We start from the raw sequence: 7,364 nt of genomic DNA, 5'->3' as shown, positions 1-7,364 counted from the left end.
TCTGGGCCCCAAACAAGAGGAAGTAGAGATGCACAACCTGTCGCAGAACTGCAACACCTTTAAGCAGCCTGAGGAAGGCTGTGGATCACAGACCATGGTTCTTATGGAGGAACTTTAATCTCCCTGGCATTCACTGGGAAGGCACTGCAGCAGGGTGCAAAGAGTCCAAGAGGATTCTGGAGCGTGTGGAGGACAACTTCTTAGCACAGTTAAGCCAGATATATCAATAGGGGTGACACTTTCCTGGACCTGGAACCTGCAAACAAGGAAGAACTGATCAAGGATGTGATAATCAGTGTCAGCCTTGCCTGCAGTGGCCATGAGATAGTGGAGTTCCTGATCCAGAGGGAAGTGAGGAGGAAGAGTAGCAGAGTCCATACTCTGGATGTCAGAGGAGCCTACTGGGGAGACTGGTAGAGGGAGCCCATGGAAGCCAGCTCTAGAAGGCAGAGGAGCTCAGGAACGCTGGCAGGTCTTTAAGCATGCTCCAAGCTCAAGAATGGCCCATACTGACACTCAGTACAACAAATAGACATCTCAGGAGACAGAGTGGCTAAACAGGGAACTTGCCACTGAGCTCTAATACAAAAAGGCAGCACACAGGAATGGGAAGCAGGGAAAGGCTGCAAAGGAGGAATTTCAAAATGTTGTCCAGGGAGGTAGGGAAGCAATTAGGAAAGCCAAAGCTCTTCTAGGATTGATGCTTGCAAGGGATGTCAAGGGCACAAAGAGGAGCTGCTATTGCTTCAGTAACAGTAAAAGCATAAACAAGGAAAATGTGGGCCCATGGCTGAATGGGGCAGGGAATCTGGTGAGAGCAGATGTAGATATGTCTGGGGAACTCAATCCCTTTGCTTCAGTCTCTACCAAGGTGGTCTCCCAGGCCATTGTGCCTAAAGTCAGGATTCCCAAGGAGAAAAACAAGCAGCAGTGCCTGAGGGTTGAGTCAGGAATTATTTGCAAGAACACAAGTCTATGGGATTGGATGGGCTGCGTCGAGGATGCTGAGAGAGCTGGCTGCTATCTAGCAAGGCCAGTCTCTATCATCTTTGAAAGCTGTGGAGACTCGTGGAGGTCCCAGTGACAGAAGAAAGGCCAATGTTGCATCCATCTTCAGAAAAGGTGAAAAGGACAACCTGGGGGACTACAGGCTGTTCAGCCTCACTTTGCTGAGGAGAAGTGTCATGGAGCAAGTCCTCTCCTATCACTTTTCCGGGTAAATGAAGGAGAAGAAGGTGGCAGGGAACAGTCAGCATAGATTTACTGAGGGGAAATCATGCCTCACCAACCTGATGGCCTTCTGTGTTAAAAGAATTGTATTTGTGGACAAACAGAGGACAGTGAATGTCAGGTACCTCAAATTTAGGAAGGCTTTTGACACTTTCTCCCACAGTACACCTGCATACCAATTAGGACTTTATGGTCTGAATGGGTAGACAACCAAATGACCAAATAACTGTTTGGATGATCTGACTCAGAGAGTAGTTGGGAATGGGTAGTACTCTCCCTGGCAGGTTGAAGAGTAATGGAGCACCACAGGGTGTCTCCTGGGACCTGTCCTGTTGAACACTTTTATGAATGACCTGGAGGGGCCAACTTTCATCCTATTTGCAGATGACCCCAAACTGAGTGGGGACCAGTCTTATGCTTGAGGGCTGACATTGAGAGGGAGCTAGATAGGCAGGAGGAATGGGCTGTCAGGAATATCATGAAATTCAGCAAGGACGAACGCCAGGTTCCTGCACCTGGGACAGACCAACACTCTGCAGAGAGACAGGCTGGGGACTGAGTGGCCATGGAGCAGCTCTGCTAAAAAGTAAATAAGGATTTGGGCAGACGGAGGGCAAAATATGACACAGCAGTGTGGCCAGGTGGCAAAGAAGGCCAACAGCATCCTGGGCTGTATGAATAGGAGCGCAGCCAGGAGGTCGAGTGAAGTGATTATCCCCTTCTACTTGGCACTTGTAAGACAACATGTACAATACTGCAACCAGTTTTTGACCCCAGTAAAAGGCCTCCCTTCTACGAGGAGGTCATCAAGAAGATGAAGCCAGGCTCTTCATAATGGTGCATGGTGGGAGGATGATAGACAGCAGCCAGAGGCTGAATCTGGAGAGGAACAGGCTGGAGAGAAGAAAAAACTTCTTTTCTGCTGAGAGGATAGTCAAGCATTGGAAGATGTTGCCCAGAGGAGCTGTGCTATCTCTATCTCTGGAGGTTTTCAAGACTGGATCAAGCTCTCAGCAACCTGGTCTCACCCCAAAGCTGACTCTGCAGGGAACACAAGGTTGGGCTAGAGGCCTCCTGAGGTCCCACCCAGCCTGAAAGAGTCTGTGATTCCTTCCTCTCTGAGTCTACTTTTGTTGATGTTAGGGAAAGCACTCACTTCTCCTGACCATGGAAGTAAGTTAGACACACATATGAGCAGATCAAGTAGCTTTCCTGTCCTGCTCCAGTCAGAGATGTGCAGATGCAGGGCTGCTTTGCAGGTTCCCCTGAATAGCCCTGATCACTCCTTTGCTTCACCTTTTAGTGTGTTTTTTCTCTCCCTTACCCCTTCCAAGTTCTATCCTATTACCATCCTCATACCCTCCCACACAAACAGCCCACCTCTTCCCACAGGCCCTTGTTTTGCTTGCTTTGCACCCTCGTTTGGCACTTCTGAGATGGTTGCCATGGTAATTCCTACCTAGGTCAGCAATTCCATTCAACTAATACCTCCTTTTAGTCCTTGAAGTGACCTGCAATGCCTCATGCTGTTGTCTTGTTAGAGGCAGCACAAGTCAGGGTGAGTCATCTGCACACACATTAACAGCTGCCACAATGAGCGTCAGTCCAGGGGACCTGGAGAAACTTGGGGATTCAGCCAACAGAAACCTCAGGAAGTTTCACAAAGAGAAGTGGCAAGTCCTGCCCATGGGGAAGAATAACCCCGTACATCAGGACAGGTTGGGACCTGACCGGCTCAGGAGCAGCCTGAGGAGAAGGGCCTGGGCATTATGAGGGCTGCCATGTGAACCAGTGGTGCATGCTCACTGTGAATAAGGCCAGATGCCAACAGGGCTGTATTAGGAGGAGGGTGGCCACCCAGACAAGGGGAGCTATCATCCCTCTTGATTCAGCACTGGTGTGTGCCATTGTGGGGCTCCCAGGAGCTTTTCTTGGTAGTGGGAAGCAGCATGTGAAGGGGAAACAGCACCAACCTGCAGCTTGGGAAGTTCAGACTGGACGTTAGGATGAAGAAATATCACTTGAAGGGTAGCGCTGTGGTGCAACAGGTCATCTAGAGGGAGTCTGTGATCAGCCCTTGGCTTTGTGTTTCAAGGAACAGCCAATGACAATGGAAAGACATCAGTGAAGGGAGGGAGATCCTGGTGTGAGAGCAAGGTAGGGAAGCAGATTGGGTGTCTACAGTCTGCAGGGACAAAGGTACAGGTGTGGGACAGTGCAGGATGGCCTGTGGTGGAGATGGCCAAGGGTGTTGGCAAGCCTATGACTGTCCTATTGCTGTTGTCTCTGCCACCAAGGCCTATCAGGAGATGCTGGGGCCTTGTTGCCTCCTTGCCCCCACCAGAGACCCTGAGAGCTGTTGTACTGTTATTCTGCACTCAACAATGCACGCCCCCACCCACACACTGACGCAAGGAAGAGCACTGGGCAATGCAGGAAGGAAAGGATCTCCCTTCCCAGGGGTTCACTGTCCATGCTTGGCTTTTTCGCTTGATAAAACACATGAAGGGTTTATGTGGCATCAGAGCCACCTGCACATTTCCTTTGCTTAACTGTAATCAGTGATTACCATTTTCTGCTCTGTTGTGGGATGACCGACTAGCTTTACAGTCCCGGACCGTATGGGTTTCGTGTGGTGTGAGGGAGGGGAGGAGGGGGAGAAGGAGATGTACTGCATGACACCACAGCTTGTTTCAAAGATCAAAATTTACTGCACAAGTTACAACAGTACAAAGCAACAGTTCTTATTAACAGAAACTTAGGTCAACTAGAACACCTACTTTCTAACTACACTAAAAGTTTTGCTAACGGCAACTACTCAGTAAACAGACAAAGCTAGCTAATTTATACTAACTGTAACTACCCAAATGATTGAACTAGGCAAACCAATTCTGGTTGATCTTAACCAAGCGTTGCCTCAGCGGCCAATGTACCCTCAACCCCAGGGAAGTAACTCCAGGAGGGCGTCCCCATCCCAAGGGGTTCCACAAGTTGGCAAATCCGCTGTCACCCGTGAAGAGCCCAAGACGGCCTCCGGGGCCAACCTATTTATATCCTTCAGGGGAAGGTGGAGGTGGAGTCGCTAGGCCAGTTGCCGTTCTCTTCATGTGGGTGCAGTCCCTAGCTCTTGGCTGCTGCAGGGTTCAGCTCTCCTCCACCATAGTTATGACGATCGCACCCATGGTCATGCGGTGGGGGAGGCGGCCGAACACCCTCAATGGCAGGCTAGCTGCCTTGAGCACTCTTCAGCACTGAAGAAAGGAGTTTGAGTGACTGCAAATGACTGCTTTACTCTTGCAATGGTGGTCCCAAGGAGAGATCCCATAGCTGGGGTAAGAAGGAGTTAATTTGAGACCACAAGGATTAACAGTGCCCCAGCAGTGAAAGCAGGTGGTGTCTCTCAAGGTCCTGACATCCAAGCAGGCCTTATCTCAAGGTCGTGACATCCTCTGTTTCGGAGTGTGAGGCACAGGAATGCAGACTGGCTCAAGATGCAGGGGGAAGCTAGGAGCATCCCCCCACAAGCAGCCATGGGCCTAGCACTGGCCTATCAGGCACTGAGCCACAACTGACCTCACAACCACAAACAGCAGCCATGCAACTAGCACTGGCCTATCAGGCACTGAGCCACAAGTGACCTCACAACCACAAACAGCAGCCATGGGCCTAGCACTGGCCTATCAGGCACTGAGGCACCAGTGACCTCACAACCACAAACAGCAGCCATGGGCCTAGCACTTGCCTATCAGGGCCTCACACAGAAATGACCTCATAGATTAGGTGTAGGCAATACCTAGGCAGAAGGTAATCTTTTTTGGGGGTAGTAGCAGATACATAATGGTACGTAATGTTTTGCTGCACAGTGAGCATTGTGAGGGTATGATGGGGGTCAGGGAGGCTGTTCAGTAGCTGGCTCAGCCTTGGGGGAGGGCATGGGGAGCTGCAGGTGGCAATAGCTGTGTGGCCATGATGTGGGTAGTGAGGTCACTAGTGTCTAAGAGAGCTATGCCAGAAAATCACCAGTGTCAAATTAATTCTTTGTAAGTAGCTGACAGGCCTGGAGGAGGCATGTGGCTCGGCTGTTGATTCTGAGGTCACTTCTGCTGGAGTACCTGATAGGCCAGCTGCAGGAACAAGGCTTGGCTCTTCCTTGTGAGGTCACTTCTGACTGCTCAACTGCCATGGGGAATATGGTCATGATAGCCATCATTTGGCTCAACCAGTTCCACCCCTAGCGTATCTCTTCCCCAGCAGCTTCTCCTTCTTAGATATTTGGTTCCCTTTGCCCCTAAAAGGTTTGTTGGCCTCATCTTGGAGATTAAGACCATCCCATGGCTGCTTGCCGGTTCCAGATCTTCCTTTCCATCTTCCTGGGCACAGCTGAGTTCAACCTGCTTGTTGTGATGTCTTTCGATTGCTGCGGGGCCATTTGCAACCCATCGCACTGTACCATCTTTATGAAGCTCTGGTTGTGCTCCACACTCATCTTTACCCATTGGGTGATGGCATCTCTATTCTTGCTCAGCCCCGCATCTTATATACCAAGGCACCCAGTGTCCCCGGTAAAGAGACTCTTTCTTCTGTGGCCTCATCCCTTTGAGGAGAGCAACCTGCATGAGCACCAACTACCTTCAAACATGAGCTTTGTTCCCTTCTCCGCTATGTTGCTGAGCTCCTTCACACTGACCCCTGTGTCTGATGCCTGTGCTAGATGCACTGTCCTGAGAATACCCTCTGGGAAAGCCATAAGAAGCCTTCTTCACCTGCATATCTCACACTGCCATCGTCACTATTGCATATGGTAGCTCCATTTTTGGCTATGTGGGGCCTGAATACAGCAAATCCTGTGCACCAACCAAAGCCTGAGAAAAGGGTTCACCAGAGGGTTACCTCTGTGGTGAGCAGAGAAACTGCTTTGCTGTAAGCCCTCAGCAGCTTTGCAGATTCCTCTAAGAAAGGACATTCAGGAGAAGCATGATTTTAGGTGACATCCAGCAGACTAAGAACACAGTCTGTGGAGAACCTCTGTTTCACTGCTTGAAACCCATCATCTCCTCCTCCTGCCCTTGCACTCTTGAAGCATCCTATCTGTGGAGTCATCTGCTTCTTTCCTTTATATGTCTAAATCCAAATGCAAAGGTGGAGGGAAAAATGTCAGTATTTATTGCCTAGGTTTTTCTTGGGCTTCCTTCTGTTGGGCATGTTCTTTGGTTTGAAAAAGAAATTAGCTACTACATTAATTAAGAGGGTGGAGACAGAAATAGTGAGTTTCATCAACTTCATTAGAGGTGTCTGTGAGCAGCTGGTGTCTGTACTCGTTTTCCCTTGGTCCCTATATAGTCAACAAAGAGAGAGCTGGGTCCTCCCAGACTGTAATTGACAGGTGAAAGAAGTGTTACCAGTCTCTTCCAGACACTCTTCTCTCTCTCTCTCTGCACTGACAAGATGGGAGGAAGCTAACTTGCTCAAATCGAAGCGCCCAACTTCTAAAATATAACCCTGCTTAGTATTTTTTTGTTGTTGTTGTTCCAGACCCTTCCTATTTCAAATAATCAAAAGGACAGCCTTTAAGTTCTTTAAGATGAGAAGATTTCCCCCTTCCCCTAAAGGGAAAGCAAGGCATTTAGGTCAGGAATTTTAATAACAATGTTTCCTCAATGCTTCTGGAGAAACAGAGAGGAAGAAGATGTGGAAGAAAGCAGGGGATTACAGAAGACATGCTCAGTACTGGTTTGTTTTGAAAGCAACACCCTCACAGAAGTTCCAAGTCAAAAAAGGCAAGGACTGAAAAGTAGAAGGAATAACTTTCAACATGCTTATCTACATGGATGGACTGGCATCTGCAGATAATAGTAAGTATTTTTGCCGGGAGATTAGTTTGGCTTTTGAAGCACAGATGTGATGGATGTTTGCAATAGATCGAAGTGAACAGGGAATTTCCCAGGCATGGCATGAAATAGCTCACAACCTCTTTACAATACTGTGCTCATGAGAAAGAATCCTTTGTGAGTGGTTGGAAAAGGTAGAAAGAAGACAGTAAAATCTCTGAGGCCTCTCAGTGAAATGTGAAGCAGAGAAATCAGGGTGTGATGAATGGCTGAGAGGAATATTTCTGTCTGTGTTACATAGGAAGC

Source organism: Apteryx mantelli, chromosome 20 (genome assembly GCF_036417845.1).
Source record: "Apteryx mantelli isolate bAptMan1 chromosome 20, bAptMan1.hap1, whole genome shotgun sequence".
NCBI classification, from domain to species: domain Eukaryota; kingdom Metazoa; phylum Chordata; class Aves; order Apterygiformes; family Apterygidae; genus Apteryx; species Apteryx mantelli.
The sequence above is the reverse complement of the archived record's forward strand: the minus strand, read 5'-3'. Positions refer to the sequence as shown.